At 34.3% G+C, this 17,806-nt stretch overlaps 1 protein-coding gene and 1 pseudogene across 1 annotated transcript in view; both read left to right on the top strand.

Annotated features, from left to right (window-relative positions):
* OLFM3 (olfactomedin 3) overlaps positions 1 to 17,806 on the top strand; it is a 193,010-nt gene that overhangs the window by 89,267 nt on the left and 85,937 nt on the right. The gene's annotated exons all lie outside the window — the stretch shown is intronic.
* LOC116567566 lies at positions 11,227 to 12,528 on the top strand (annotated as a pseudogene).

The raw sequence follows: 17,806 nt of genomic DNA on the forward strand, positions 1-17,806 counted from the left end.
TTTCAGAAATGAAGAATGGAACATCCCTTTCTTTCCCCATCCTGCTAAATGTTACAAATAACTTCTGACTGGCTCCTAAAATAAAGTCAAGATTTTCTTTCCTCCTACTTGGCATGATTAGTTTTGAAGCTCTGTTCCAACTACCCTGACCATATCCTTTGCTATCTTCAATCACTCAAGAATATTACTTCTTAAACTTCTTCCATTTATTTTTTTTTTAATTTTTTATTTTTTATAAACATATATTTTTATCCCCAGGGGTACAGGTCTGTGAATCACCAGGTTTATGTTTTGATGATACTGAATAGTTTCTCCAAGGAAACTACGATGGTGGACCATATAATATAAAGAACTATAAGCTGGCAAACTATAACAATAACTGAATCAACAGAAAAAATATTCCATAATTGTCCATATTCTCTAGTAAATAATAGTTGCTATAGTTGTTTTACATAACATGTTTTTTATATATATTATATATATGCATATATACACATATATAATATATAGTGATATAGTTATAGTGAATAACAATAAGGTTCACAAAAGCTTGGTTTTGTGGAAATTGAAATGATACCTTATTTTTGTATACAAGGCTGTCTGAACAACAACATAGGATTTTAAATCCAGAAAAGCAGAATGGAGTATAGATATTTCCAGCAGCATATTAATAAATAAAACACAATCACGTTACTTTGCTACAATCAGAGAATCATTTCAAAATAAACTAGAAATAATTTGTGATACTTAATGATTATTATGGTAAGAAATGCTTTTTATCTTTTTAAAAATAAAAATACAAGAATTTGTTTTTAAAAGAACAAAAATAATTTGTTTCAAAGAGATTTTCAGATTTCAAATTCCCTTAAGAAGGGCATATATCCTGGGTGTGGTACAAAAATAATGAATACTGTTATGCTGAAAATAAAAAATAAATTTAAAAAATAAAGAAGGGCCTATATTCAAATACATAAAACTGTAAGTTCACTGTATCATTTCAAGAATTGTTTTTCTTTGATAGGAAACGAGAGAATCCATAGATTTTAATAGTTCTTAAGCATCATTAATCATAAAGTATAAAATAACAAAATTTAGAAGCTATATTGTGTCTAACTTACCTAAGCCAGTATCACCAATCTCACCAACTCAGTAATTAACATCATACATTGACTACAATCTTTGCCTATCCTTGGTCTCATGTTCCTTAACTCCATAACTGTTACAACCCCAGTTCCACCCTACTTCAGACACATTAAACCTTTTTCCTCTTGGAGAAAACTGTCTAATTAACTTTCATATACACAGGGCTTATCACAATAGCAGTTATTTGGCATGAGATATTTTGGAAGAATGAAACTTCTCTCAATACACTTTTTCATTCTCTCTTACCTATTCATTCTATCCTTGTCCATCTTGCTGAAGCCCAGAACCCTGTTACTCCCAGTGCTTCCAACTACCTACTCTCTTTTGGCCTCTCTTCTTTTCCTCCTCAGATTGGATTCTAATGCCAATCATTTCAAGTAAGTGTCAGCTCTCACGTCAGACTTTTCTTCTCCTTTGTCCTTTTGCAATATTTATCCTGCAATTCCTGAAATTCTCTACTATCTTCTCTGTCCTAGGGCTGCCAGATTCTTCTGGAAGAAACCATAAAACCAGACTAAATACATTTCGAGCCATGCTGTCTGAGTTAAATCACCACAGCTTCTGAGAAATCCCTTGTATCCTCAAGTTCTCAATCTACCCGCTGAGCATGACGATCAAGGGTAAAGGATTTGGAGCCTGAGAGTCTTCAGTTCAATCCAGTCTGATCTCTCACTAGAGCTTAAAACAAATTACTTTCACTCAAGATTCAGTTCCCTACATTTATTTTTTTTAAAGATTGTATTTATTTATTTGACAGAGAGAGTGAGATCACAAGTAGTCAGAGAGGCAGGCAGAGAGAAAGGGGGAAGCAGCCTCCCTGCCGAGCAGACAGCCGAACGTGGGGCTTGATCCCAGGACCCTGAGATCATGACTGGAGCGGAAGGCAGAGGCTTAACCCACTGAGCCACCCAGGTGCCCCTCAGTTTCCTACATTTAAATGAGAGTATTTACAGCATATACTGCACAGAACCTTTAGAAATACCAAATGAGTTAGTGCATGTAAACGACTGAATAAACATACAGAGTATGGCTCCCGGCAAACAGTAACACTTAAACAAACAGTAGATATTATTTTCTTATAGATTACTATAATTAGGACCAAACAACTGGGGTTTCCTCAACATAAGTTCTTTCTGGCATTTCCACTTCACTTTTTGTATGACCCGATGGCCGTGATTTTCCTTCTTGCACCAACTTCTCTTTTAATCTGGACTCCTCAATTCCGTCTTTTCTAAACTTCCTAGTTCCTTTTAGTTGCACTTCCATCTTCATTCTTTTCCTCTTCATAGTTCTTTCCTCTTCGGGTGATAAACATGATCAATTTTCTCATTTCCTCTTTGTGATGCAACTATTTCAAGTTTCCACACCATCTGTCCCCTTATTTTGCTGCCAAAACTATGGAAAAAGAGCGCATCTTGAAGCCTCCACTTACTCAAAATTCATTTACTCCTCAAGTTTATCCCTTGTAATCAGGATTCAGTGTGAACCTGTTCTATTGAATGGGTATATGGACTATTATATTGAAATTATTCTCTCTAAACCACTACTGACCTTCTAATCACCAGTCATGTCCTCCTCCTTAAAATCTCTCCTCATTTCTCTTCCAGGTTATGTAGTACCATCATCATTCACGTCTTCTTTCCAAATATTCCTTGGTTGTCTCAGGTACTCTCTCTTATCAGTAATCTCTCTTATCAAAGATGTGTTCTGTTTTTAGCCCTTTCTGGCCTCTACCAATTAACTTCATTCATTCTGAAGTTTTTTGACTCTTCTCTCTGTTGAGATAGTTCATGAATCTGAAACTCAATTCCCAGTTGTGCACTGTGTTTTCCCACTTTGATTTACCTGTAACATTTTAAATTAAATCAGGCAAAATCAAACTCATTCTATTGCTTTTCTATTGGTTTTCCTATTTCTGTTAAAGTACCACCATTATCTCCATCCAAATCAAGGCATTATCTTTAATGTCCCACTCTCCAATTGCCCTCACACAACTCAATATTTATCAGGTCTACAGATCACCAAATATTTCTCATTTATATACCTTCCTCCACTCATAATTCCGTTATGCTAGTTCAGGATTTTATTTTTCCTTTGTGGTTACAATAATCCTTTTGTTGGTTTTCCTGCTTCTAATCTGCTTCCTTACCCATTTTATATTTTGATGATCATACCACTAGCCATCTTGAAAATCTTTAGACACTCCTTTAAGTCTAAATTCATTCCTGAAGCTTCAAGCTCTAGTATAGAGGTAAGATACTTACCTTTCCAGTTCTATGTCTCTATACTCCATATACAAAGGCATTGCATCACCATACATCTGCTCACTTTTTTCCACTTGCCTGCCATACCTGATTATCTTCACTGCCTTCTCTCAGGTATGTGTCTCCTTCTGAAATTCTACTTCATCCTACATGATTGATGAAATTCTATGCATTCTTCAAATGCTGCTCAAATATTAGTTTCCTAAAGTCTTCCTTGATTCTCCCAAATGGTATGACACCTGTTTATTTTGCATGTCCAAAATAATGTAAACCTTTTACAATATTGTTTGCCTGTCTTAACTAGTATTACTCTTAACCAGTTTATTAAAAGTAGAGATATCATTGTACTTATCTTCGTATCTCTCATACCATATAAAAGGCTCTGAAGATGTGGTCCATATACACTGGAGTATTATGCCTCCATCAGAAAGGACAAATACCCAACTTTTGTTGCAACATGGATGGGACTGGAAGAGATTTTACTGAGTGAAATAAGTCAAGCAGAGAAAGTCAATTATCATATGGTTTCACTTATTTGTGGAGCATAACAAATAACATGGAGGACATGGGGAGATGGAGAGGAGAAGGGAGTTGAGGGAAAATAGAAGGGGAGGTGAACCATGAGAGACTATGGACTCTGAAAAACAACCTGAGGGTCTTGAAGGGGCGGGGGGTGGGAGGTTGGGGGAAAAAGGTGGTGGATATTAGGGAGGGCACGGATTGCATGGAGCACTGGGTGTGGTGCAAAAACAATGAATACTGTTATGCTGAAAAGAATTTAAAAAAAAAAAAAGGCTCTGAAGAATAGTAATAAACTGACCTGTTGACAGGGACTTATGTATTGCAATATGGTTAAATATAAATAGAAGCAAAAGGACATAGAGAATCCAAAAGTGTCATGAATATCCATTGCATTTCGCCTTATTTAGAAAATATATGTAGCACATCCACTTCTGAAAGAAACTTCTATATTTTCATTAAATCTATAAAATGAATATTTTAGAACAAACTCAAAATAGATCCCATGAACTTTCGAATCCAACCTACTGTAGCTACTCACATCCGTGACCCCTTCTGCCTTTTTCACCACAAATATGCTTCATGTTTCAACCAGAACCTCCAAAATGCAACTGTCTTACCTCTTTTTTGACCCCACTGAACTTCTCAATCCACTGACTCTACAATTTCCTTCTACATGATGAGCCCCTTCTTGGCTTTGCTGCCTTCACTAACTAGCTTTGATGGCATGATTTCCCCACTCCAAATACTTTCTTGCCCTAGCAACCAATTTGCTTCTATGGATTCAGGGCCTTCCCTTCCTTTAACTCCAGTTTGTTTTAGCTCAACTATCATTTTCTATGGGAAAAGTTTCCTTTTCAAACATGACATGGACTTGCAGGCTGATGAAGTATTTTCTCTTGTGTTCCAATCTGTGCATGCATTTCATTTGTTTCTTGAGTAAGTATTGAAGTTTATGTCCATGGACTTATCTAGATGTTTGGTACATGGGAATGAACAAAACAGACAAACTTCCTGCCATCCTGAAACTTACATTCTAGTAAGGGAAATATTGAACACAGAAGTAAGTTCATGGGGAATATAGTATCAGACTATGATAAGCAACAGGAAAAAAATAAAGCGTAGTAAGGTAATGTCCTATTTGAAAGAAGGATTTTAAATTTCTTGTGACAATTCAACTTCTATGATCCAACCTAAGATACTAGGGCCCTAATATGTAGAGAAGTTCTGTCTCAGGAGCTAACATGAGAACAAAAACAGGAAGTTTAATAAATACATATTAAATGTTAAATAAAACATATATAAATTTCTACATTTAAATTATTTATTTACATATTGAACACATACACATGTATTGTTCAATCCATTTTGTATTTATTCAATCTATTTTTATTGAAAATTCCTTTTCTGCAATTAAAAATTATTCTTGAATGAGAATCATTTTCATTGGGGAGACTCCTATAGATTAAACTCATGAGATGAAAGATATGCTAATTGGTCAGACTCTTAATTCAATTGCCAAATGTTAACCAGCCACTAACAAATATTGTTTGCTTTGGTAGGAACTTTCTATATTTTCCCCCAAAGATCCCTGCTTGTTATTCATGCCTTTATGTAACCCTATGGGCCCCATCTAGTGACTCCCTCCTAATGAACAGAATATGCAAAAGTGATAAAATTACAATTTCATTATGAGGTTACAAAGAGACTTTGCAGTCTTGCTACCCAGCCTCTTGTTTCACCTGTTCTTGTTCTATCAGATCATGAGCCGCCATAAAGCTAGGTCTGCATAGCAAGGAACTAAGGGCAGCCTCAGGCTAATCGCCACGAGGAAATGCTCCATCTGTTAAACAACCTGTGAGACTGTCCTGCCAACAACAAATGAACTCAGAAGCAGATCTTCCCCCATTTGAACCTGCAGTTATGATCACAACTCCAGCCTTAATTACAGCCTTGTGAGAGACCTTGACATAGAGCATCCAGCTGATCTATACCCAGATTCCTGACATAGAGAAACTGTGAGATAATAAATATTTGTTGTTTAAAGCAACTAAGTTTTGGGGTGCTTTGTTACACAGCAATAGATAACCTAATATAACTGCCTTTTTCCTTTGTACACTCTAGGGTAGCCATATGAATGATTGTGGAATGAATTAAATAAATGTTCAGGATTTTCTACTCTTACCATCCAATTCTGTTTTTTTTTTTTTAAATTAGAAATTCATACTTGCGGATATAAAATAGTTTCCCAAATCTCTCAGTATTAAATAGAATCGCTTAAACATCAAGAAGTCAGATCAAAACATCATCTAGAATTACATTTACTCTCCTACTACAATTTCAAAACTTCTCATCACTTCACAAGTAGAAGCGCTGTTATATTAAGTGTTTGAAATCAGCCCAAAACCAAGCCTACCTACTAGTTATATGACCTGTGGTAAGTAGCTTAAACTTATTTAGCTCTTTCAGTTTCCTAATCTGTCAAAAAGGATTATATTACCCACCATAGAAAGTTTTTTATAAAGGTTAAATTCAGTAACATGTTTGACTGATACTAAGCAAAAATGTAGCTGTCATAATTAGGACCCAAGCAAAACATCCTGGAAAAAAAAGTCCTTTTTGCAAAACTCTGAAACCTAGACTGAAAGTTACAAGTAAAAATACACTCTGAAGTGTATGTGAGCCAGTCATATGAATCTGTTAATCCATTATATGACCTAAGAATCTCTACCTTAGGTTAGAATCTAGAGCTGGAATTATCATGAAGTATTTTTAAATCATTTGTTTGTTTATGGTCTTTGAAGCTTTGCAAAATGGAAAAAAAAAAAACAGATTTCTTTTTGTCTAGCATGCAAAAATACCAAAAGACAGAGAATCGCCATTAATTTTCCCAACTGGAATTGTCCTTCCATCAAGTTCTTTAAGTTCTTTCCTGAAAGATCATTTTGAAATTGTGATGCAATTTGAAAATACCAAACAACTATATGTAACTTTTCTGTTATTTTTCTCTACGCCCTGGAACCATCCAAAAACATATTACATAGTTAAAAAATATTTTCCCCTTGGAATAGGGTTATTTATTTTTAAATGATAAACCTAAGGGGAAAATCCTACTTGTGAAATAAATAGACTCTTTTCCAAGTAAAGTCACATCAAGGAAGCAATGCAATGTGATTCAATATTAAAATCTCCAACGATAAGGAAATGAGATTTTCTACCCAATCTTATCTCCTACATCATAGTTGCTCAAAATATTAATATTTTAAAATCATCCTCTATAAAACAAAAAATGGAATGACCTCTCTAAAATATTTTTTAGTAAGCTATGGATATTTCCAATATGGATAAACATTAGGGGAGGATGACTCATTTTCTTCGAAAATCCCTTCTATCCCAAAACTAACAAATAAATAAGTGCCTATATGGTGACTGCTGTGAAGTGTGTAAGCCTGACAATTCGCAGACCTGTACCCCTGGGGCTAACAATACATAATATGTTAATTAAAAATTAAAAAATTAAATAAAAAATTAAAATTAAAAAAAATAAATAAGTGCCTAAAAGAGATATTAAAAGAAAGCCATATATAAATATAATATACATATTGCTTTCAAACACAGCTTTTCAAGCTGAGTAGATACTTAATAGAAATGTACTAACTGTTAATATGATTTATCTCAAAAGATATTTCAGAAAGTCACCTTAGAGAGTTTTTTTTCCTTTTATGATCTTACAAACTATATTCCTAATTGTAAACTTAAAAGTTGTACTTACTTTAAAAATAATGGTTTTCCTGTTTCTATCAGATAAATTACTTAGATTAGGTTAATATATTATTGGCTGTACTAATTACAGAACTGATTAATTACATATAGGTCAATTTTATGTTTAATGTAGAATAATTTACTTTCCTAAAGGTTGATAAATTTATAACTCTTTCTAATTTTATACTAAACTCTTAGTGCAGCATTTCCTAGTGTGTAATTCACTACCCACAAAGACTCCTGCAAATACAAGTGGATTTTTTTTAGAATACAAACTTTAGTTTCATACCTTTTCCACTGGTTTTCATTTTCATATTCACTTGAGGAATACCCTAGTTACTTGTTAAAAGAGTACAATTTAGGAATCACAAATTAAAACTGGGGACTTGACTTAGTATTGTAATTTAGTGTTCTGTCGTATAACACTTAAACATTTTATAAACTTTAACATGTACATACGCAAATGCAAATTATTGGAATTCTACTAAGTCATAAAACTTTTTCTTATCAAAAGGTCATAACTGCTATCTTGTGCTGGTAATGGTATCTGTTTTTTAAAATATTTCGTAGTAAATAATGTATTTTTAGGATAATGGATAGTACCAGTTGTGAACTTACAAATTCATACATTGTTACCATTTTGTTTTTTTCAATATTCTTGTTACCAGATTATTTTTGTACAGGTAATTGAGACACATCTCTCTCTCTCTCTCTCTCTCTCTCACACACACACACACACACACACACACACACATACACCCCTGCAATGAAAAAAGTTGGAGGAATTCTCTAGGACAAGTTTTCCATATTGAGGTCTATGAACTTCTTCAGTCCATGAATATATTCTGAAAGATTCTAAACACAGGTTTGAAATTTTGGGTTCTTTCTTTCAAATATAAACGAAAAAGGAGTTAAATCCAATTATGTTCTGGATTATTTGTGGGCATCTTTTATCCTGGTTTTGCAGTATGATTTTATTTTTTGCATTTACCTTTCTTTTTGCTTTTTATTGCATTTGCTCTTAGGGAGGGCCAAATGAAGTCAAGGAATGACATAAAACAAAAATTTTTCAGTTCAAATAGAAAAAAGTGACCAGAAAATGGGGCTACATATGTACAGAGGGGATAAGCATGCAAATAAAAAAAAGAGAGAGAGAGAGAGAGAGAGAGAGAAAGAAAGAGAGAGACATGGAGAATCGCAATTAGTACCATGTGCAAACTGTGAGTGAACGAACTGCTGCCACTCTTTCTAGAACTTACCAACATAATTATAGCAATTTTTTGGTAGTAAGAGTCCCAGTAAGTGGGCATAAGAACTACAATGACCAGGACACTGATTCCAGGATGACACAAACGTCATAAAATTAAAAGATAAAATCAATACCAAATGAGAATTTTTAAATGCTAATATATTATATTATTAAACCCAGCCTGGTCATATTAAATTCAAGAAAGTAGTTGTGTATGCCACATTAATGTTATTAATTTAAACTTTATTATTGTAGTTTTAAAGTCTTAGTTCAATTGTTTCACTTTTTAGTTATTTAAGAATAAAATGAATAATAAATTTATCCCTAATCTTTATACACAGATTGCATATGTGTTTGTAAATACATTATATTACAAAAGCCAGTCTGAGCAAACAATGTTACCCACCATTTTACTGTTATTATTATTATTACCATCATCATCATCATCATCATCATCATCTACCCTTTAGATGGATCCATTTGAAGATTCTAAACAGAGAAACCTTATTCTGTGCTTTAAAGCCTCACAAACACAAAGCAGAATAAATGATATACATTCACCACAAAGAAGCATACAACATATTGGAAATTTCTCAGTTCATACTTCTATTCCACAAATGTAAAAATTATGAAATTAATCTGATATTCTCTTCCATTTCCATTTCAAAAGGCAATCATGGCAAAGTAAATTAATTTAATGATATAATAGTGAAACCACACAATTTGTAAAGCACTGTTCCCAGGACCATGCCAACCATTCTCAGAAGGTATCAGTGTGGACCAAAGGTCCAGAATTAGGCCCAAGAGGAGGGGACAGAGTTTTCAATGGAAGAAAAAATAAATCATTAAAAGTTCTCATTATTCTATAACATTAGTATAAGCCTCCTGGAAAATGAGCAAAGCATGGAATTTAGACCTACTTTAATTTAAGCACACACACACTTAAATCTCCTTGAGGCTTACCAAGACAGAATAACGCATGAGTCTAAGGTCAAAATCATGGACTTAATAAAAAGCAATTTGGTCAGCGTGTACTGATATGCATAATTTATCTCTAGCGACTGAATTGGAGGCTTAGGGTTGTAGGGAATCCACTAGAAACAAGACAACAGAATGCAAACGAATAAGCCAATAGAGGAATTGAGTCCAGGACCGTGGTAAAATTGATGAAGAAGAAATCAATCCCATTAATTGAGGCTGGAAAAAAGTTCAGTAGCATGTGCAAGGACATAAAGATTCCTACAAAAGGGTTTACAGAGAAACATGTTAAAACCCTGAATCCATTCATCTTACTTAGTCACTCCACCCCTAGCTGACCTGAAAGTAAGCAGAGTGTTTATATCTATTGGTATTTGTATTTATTCTTTTTGTGAAAGGTAAACAGCTCAATACTGGGGTCATGACTTCTATATCCCGAGAGTTCTGAATAAAATAAATCTTTCAGGTGCTTATCGTAAGTGTATTTCCAGCTCCACTTAGTGAAAACATTTCCAAGTAGACTAATGGCAAGCTCAAACAAGGTAACTAACTGTCATTTTAATGCATGTGATTTGTGTTAAAGATGCTTAAAGAACAAATAGTTTAAGTTGTTGAAATACAGTTACAATTTGTATTATTGTTACAGTCACTGGGCTGAGAAACATACTTAAAATGAATTGTAAAAGGAGAATTTAAATGTGACACAGAGGCAAATATTAAAATAGTAATTCTTATGCTATAAACTCTATTTCTTTTTTAAAATAGAAAATATTAAGTGACACATTCTGAGAAAGTGCAATTCTCTTCTGAGTTTACACAGCATAAAATGAATAGAAGTCAATCCACCTAAAAAAAATTATTCTAAGGGTTTAAATTATCCAGACTAAATCTCAACACTGATTTAATAAACCAAATAATTTATATACATTCAATTTTTTAAGTCTCAGTGTATATATATTGTTAATATCTCAAAAGAGATTGTTCTACAAAATATCATATTACAATAATCACATTCCTTCTGACATCTCACTAGTCTGCCACTTAATTTATATTTCTGGGTCTCTGGAATATCTTCTATTAACTGACTCTGGAAACCAAATTTAAACCAATTGAGGCACAAGAGAAGTAGCTTTGTTGACTGTGTTCACCTTTGTCAGCTTGACAGCTTTCTTACCCACCACAAATTGGCTCCTACAGATCTCTAAAGATCTTTTTACCTACAAGAGAGATCAAGCATTTAGGGATTAAGGCTGATTAGTAGAATGAATGAATGAAAGAATGAACAAATGAACCTCCTCTTTCCTGGCTGGAACTATGGAGGGTGCAGAAGAGAAGAAAAAGAAGGTTCCTGCCATGTTGGAAACCCTTAAAAAGAAGCAAAGGAATTTCACAGAGTTAAAGGTCAAGCGTCTGAGGAAGGAGTTTGCTCAAAAGACGCTTCGAAAGGCAAGGAGGAAGCTTATGCATGAAAATGCTAAGCGTTACCACAAGGAATATAGGCAGATGTACAGAACTAAGATTCAAATGGCGGAGATGGCAAGAAAAGCTGGCAAATTCTGTGTTCCTGTGGAACCCAAGTTGGCGTTTGTCACCAGGATCAAAGGTATCAGTGGTGTGAGCCCAAAAGTTCAAATGGTTTTGCAGCTTCTTCACCTTCACCAGATCCTCTATGGCACCTTTGTCAAGCTCAACAAGGCTTCAGTTAACATGCTAAGGATTGTGCAACCATACACAGCATGGGGGTGGCTGAAGCCAGTGAATGAACTGATCTGCAAGAGTGGTTAAAGCAAAATCAACAAGAAGCGAATTGCCCTGAGAGATAATGTAGTGATTGCCTGATCTCTTGGCAAATATGGCATCATCTTCATGGAAGATCTGATTCATAAGATCTATACTGTTAGAAAACATTTCAGGGGCGCCTGGGTGGCTCAGTAGGTTAAGCCTCTGCCTTTGGCTCAGGTCATGATCTCAGGTCCCGAGATTGAGTCTTGCATTGGGCTCTCTGCTCAGTGGGGAGCCTACCTACCCCTCTCTCTCTCTGCCTGCCTCTCTGCCTACTTGTGAACTCTGTCTGTCAAATAAATAAATAAAATCTTTAAAAAAAAAAAAAGGTTTAAATAAGCAAACAACTTTTTATGGCCCTTCAAATTATCTTCCCCATGAGGGGGAATGAAAAAAAAGACCACTCATTTTGTAGAAGGTGGAGATGCCAGCAACAGGGAAGACAAGACCATCAGGCTTATTAGAAGGATGAACTAAGGTATCCACCATAATTATTGTTGTAATCTGGCCAGTTAATAAATGACTACTCTCAAATGAGGGGGAAAAAAAGAATGACGGAATGAACAAGCTACCATACGATCTACTTGGAAATACTCAAATCTTGTTTCTCTATTATTTTTCATCAAATATATTAAGGATAAAAATAATAGCAAATTATGAATACAATTGCCTTTGTTAAGTAATTAGAAGGGGAATAAGAAGGGCAAATATTTGGTATAAACAGACCCTCTTCTGAAGAGTTCTACCAGACTCTGTGGTTTCTTTACTGAGGCCAGGATAATGGTGAAGAGCAATGCATGGGTGTTAAGCAAGTAGGTTTGGACATCGATGAAACAGTTACTACAATTTGCATGTAATGTAAACTTTCACCATTTATTTTTTTTTTTAAGATTTTATTTATTTATTTGAAATAGAGAGAGGGAGAGAGAACATGAGCAGGGGGACAGAAGGAAAGGGAGAAACAGGCTCCCCCACTGAGAAGGGAGCCTGACACAGGGCTCGATCCCACAACCCTGGGATCATGACCTGAGCTGAAGGCAGGAGTTTAACTATCTGAGCCACCCAGGTGCCCCAATTTTTCATCATTTTAAAAACACAAGTAGGCAAGATTATTTGGTCCACTTCAATAGTCTTGGACATTAAAATGAAAAGATACAGAAACAAAGGCACAGAGAGAAACAGAAGAGGGTAGAAAATAGGAAGGGAAGAGGAAAGATATGTGAACATACTGTAAACTCAGTATTTCCAGTAAAAATACTCAGTTTTCAAGACTAAAAAGTGACCACTTTTTTCCTACAAATGTCATATTTTGAAAAAGAAAATTCTGGAAAGGGTAATTGTTAGATAACTATGCAACTGTTAATTTCATTATTCAATAAATTATTGAATCTGTTACTCAGTTGCTGCTATTCACAAGCTTCTGTGGATGAAATCTTTGAAAAGAACAATAAATTTGACCAATTATCTGCTGCAGGTCTTTTATATTAACCAGCATGTTATTAGAAGAGTTGGGGAGTCAGGGAATATAAAAACTTTTATCATGTCCCCAGGCTTCTCCAAGCATTCTGGTACAGAACTGAGGCCAGACTTAATGTCTCTCTTGCTTTTGCACACCATTTTTAGGTGTAAATTGCAGAACCACTTATTACCAAAATAGTTTCATTCAAGATAGACTCTAATTCTTATCCAGCAGAGACATAGAAAATATAAAGCTTGAGCTAATAAGGCCTGTGAGCTTTGTATATGATTAAACTAGTCACTCATTAGAAAAAAATAAAAAGTGTTGTCCTAAAAGTGTGCCTCATTTTACTATACAGGGTGTATTAAAGGCAAATTTGAGAATTTGTGAGAAATAAAGATTAAGTTAAACAATATAAAGTTGACGATACTCAACATTTTTATCTTTAAAAGATGGCAATTTCATATGATTCTATTACATAGTGAAATATCACTACATCTCATGATTGTCACAGTAAATAATGTTCATGCCAAATACAAAATGTTAAATACCAGATATGAATATTAAGAGTAGATAGTTTCACATATACTCATCAGAAAATTTGCCACTAACATCTATTTTCTTTAATAACTAAGGACCATACTTAGCTTTACAAAAATGAAGCTGGCATTAATGTAGATGATCTAATGCATGTACGTACTGATCACTATTAATTTTATCACATCATGAAAGTATTAAAAGCACTTCTGAATGTAAGTAAAAAAAGACAAATCCATTTAAAATGGGAATATTATGGGAGAAACTGATCCAAATATAAAAAATTGAGTAATGGCAGTCAGTGGATCATCAATATTTTTGTTCGTTTCTTCTACAGCTTACATTTTATTTTCATTGCTTTTATTTTAATGCATTCATCTAGCAATAATTAGCATGTTATTTATACTGTGTCTATCTTCCTTGTATGGAATACTTGACAAAGTATGTTATTATTTCTTTCAGAATTAATGACCATTTTAAAGTTTCCTTTTTGAGTCTCTGCAAAAGATTTAGATTGCCCTGCCTAACCCAAACAAGAAGGCACTACACATTTTACATACTAAATTACTGATTCATGGGGTGGATTATGTGCAAATTTAAAATCTCTAGCTAAATCCTTCTTAACTCTAAGAGCTGGGTAGAAGTAATATGCTCTCCCATCAAAAACCTATCGGCAGGGTTCTGACATTAGTTCAACCAGAATCATTAGGAAGACAAATTTGCTGCACCATGGTGAAAACTGATGTTTTACTAATACTTATTGGACGAGAGACTGTTTTATTAAATCAAATTCTCAGATTAGCCAAATGTTTGGTTAGATTACAAGTATGCTGTATTAAATAAGGTCTGAAAGATTCACACTATCAGGTATAAAGTGGAAATATTGGCTGTTTGGAGATTAATTTATTTCAAAGGTAATAACCTATTCTGTTGTCTCAGATTTGCTGAGCCATGACCCCTTTTCTGAATTTCTATATTTCTAAATTATTTCATGCCTTATATTTTTATAATGATTTAAGTATGAATCAAGTGGTTCTTTCTTTAGAAAGAGTTTTAGAATTCAAGATTTTTCTCTATACTCAGCACACTGAAAACAAACCTTTTTGGGTTCTGTTTGTGTGTTTAATTTTGTTTTCTGCGTAATGACCATAGAGTATAAACCTGTGAAATAATAACTCTTTTATACAGATATCAGAAACTTTACATTGATTAGAAGAATAATCAACTCCCATTTAAACAATTCACAAAATTTCTGATCATTCTGATGTTTTCATGTTGGCTATATTTTCTTTTGAGAAATTAAAAAACCACTAGATGCTTTTACAAAAATTTTAGAGGGTATAGAAGAAAAGTTTAAAAAGTGAAGTGAAAATAATATCACTCCAATTCCTAGCAAAATATTTCATCACAGTTGCTATGTCCAGATTGTCTTCTGTTTTTTGTATGCATATACAGATGCGACTATATATGAGCATGTGCATAGGATGTGTGTGTCTTAACCATTACAATGATTACCTGTGTGCAGGGCCTGTCCTTGTTTTGCTACTTAATATATTGTAACTGTGGCACTGGGTTATTCAGTTGATTGAGCATCTGACTCTTGGTTTTGGCCTCAGATCATGATCTCAGGGTCCTGGGAGCCCAGCTTTGGGCTTCACACTCAGCCGGGGGTCTGGTTGAGGTTCTCTCCCTCCTTCTTCCTCTGCCCCTCCCCCTGCTCATGAGTACACGCACTCTCTTTCTCTCTATCAAACAAATAAATAAATCTTCAAAATATATCTTTCATAACCATTTTCCAAGATAATTAAAAGCTTTTTTAAAGGCACAATTTTAATGCCCATGAATATCATACTTAGGACTGCCATGTGATCTAATCAGTCCTCTTTGGATTTGGGGGATGTTCCTAATTTAATAGTTATTTGTAATATAGATGAAAATATTTGCTCTGTATTTTTTCCCTGAATTTTCAATTATTTTTTTAGGATGACTTCTGAGAAGTGGAATTATTGGTTCAAATAATATTAAAAGATATTTAAAGTCATGAAAATAATATATTTAAGTATTACAAATATACAGAGAAAAAAGTAAGCATCTTTCTATTCCCTCAAATGTTACCCTTAATAAATACTAACAATGTTATGTATATTTTTACATAAGTTTCCTGTGCTCAATCACTATACCCAAGTATTTATACAAATTTATTACATATATATTTCCTCTTTATTTCTTCTTTTAACCAATAAGAATGAATGATGCCATAATTACCCTTTATTTTATAATTTCCCATTAAAAAATAAAACTTAAGAGTACTTCCAAGTCAATAACTGTATATAAAATACATTCATGTTACTAGCTACATACTACCATGCAACACAAATATATAATTTATGTAATTAACTACCTTATTAATTAGTATTCATATTTCTTGATAGTAGTAAGCATGGTACATACATTCTTAAGTACTGATGATTTTTCCTCTGTAATCATTTGAACTGTGAGATTAGCAGAATTTTAATAGACACTGCTGAATTTATAGGAGACTTTAGCAGTTTTACAGGGCCTTCCTGTCTCTATTCTTGCAAACCAAGCTGGGTAAGAGACAGTTAAACTAACTTAAGAGATGTTTTAATCTTATCATTTTAGTAAGGTTAGAAAGATTTTTTCAAATTTCCTTTTCCCTATTAGTGAAGTTAAACATATTATATACATTAAATGAATTAAATATACTGTCATATATTTGTTCCCTATTTTTATTTCTTATTCTATGAATTGCATTTCCATATCTGATGAACACTGAGTAATATATGGAAATTATTGAATCATTATATTATACACCTGAAACTAATATAACCCTGTGTATTAACTGCACTGGTATTAAAGTAAAATATACTTAAAATATAATAGAAAGAGGTAAGAATGGGGGTGTCGACTCTCCCTCTGGCAGCTCCAACTTCAGATTCTGACAGATGGGGTCAATGGGACATGCAAAGGGAGATGCATATGATAGTGATGGTACAGGACATAGGAAGAAATTTCTTTGTGCTAGTCATTTTTCTGATCACTTAACTTCTGACTTTGTCCTGAGAAGGTGTAGTTTCCATGGCTATACACAAAGACTCTTGGTCCCCAGGAAATGCATGGGTTTGGTATAATACAAGCTCTTGTCAAATTCACAGAGAACGGGCACCTGGGTGGCTCAGTGGGTTAAGCCTCTGCCTTTGGCTCAGGTCATGATCTCAGGGTGCTGGGATTGAGCCCCGCATTGGGCTCTCTGCTCAGTGAGAAGCCTGCTTTCCCTCTCTCTCTCTACCTGCTTCTTTGCCTACTTACAATTTCTCTCTATCAGATAAATAAATAAAATCTTAAAAAAAATAATTCATAGACAACTAGAATACCAATGGGTATTCTACATCTCCAGGATATTTTCTACATAGAAACTACAGATATTTGACAATTTCCTGAAGACTTTTGTCATAGTCTACAATTAGGACCAACTTCACCTTCTTGATTTGAAAACTATTTATTTATTCTAAAATGGTAATACCAGGCATTAGTATTATTTAGACTCTCACTGGAGGGTATCTGGTCTTCAGTGTGATCTACACAGGAATCATTCTCACTGGTGTTGCTCTAGAGGGAGTGATTGGACTCCTCTACAGGATGGTGGACTATATAAGATCTCCAGATATTTTCCTGAACTTTACCATCCCTGGCAACTATCCCTTCTTTGTTGAGACTGATTAGACCTTCATAAACTGCTCACCACTGGCAACAGTGACATTTAACCATGAATAGAGGGTCTAGATTATTGGGGTTTTTTGACACAAAGATGCAGCAGATGTCAAACTGAGAGCCAGAATCTCATCCTTTACCTCTTCATGCCCTGCCAGGCTTCCATCAGCATTGTCCCTGCAGCTAAAGTAGTTCTCCAGGTTCCTAAAGCTCTGATGACACGAGATCAGTCCTATCTTGTAGGCAGCCACAACTGCAGGAATGGGAGGTTGCACTGACTAGGGATGTCACAAACATAAAAAGGGGTTTGGTTTAAAGCTTGCTTGAGTGGCACCTGGGTGGCTTAGTCATTAAGCATTTGCCTTCGGCTCAGGTCATGAT

The sequence above is a fragment of the Mustela erminea genome, chromosome 10, assembly GCF_009829155.1.
Source record: "Mustela erminea isolate mMusErm1 chromosome 10, mMusErm1.Pri, whole genome shotgun sequence".
NCBI classification, from domain to species: Eukaryota; Metazoa; Chordata; class Mammalia; order Carnivora; family Mustelidae; genus Mustela; species Mustela erminea.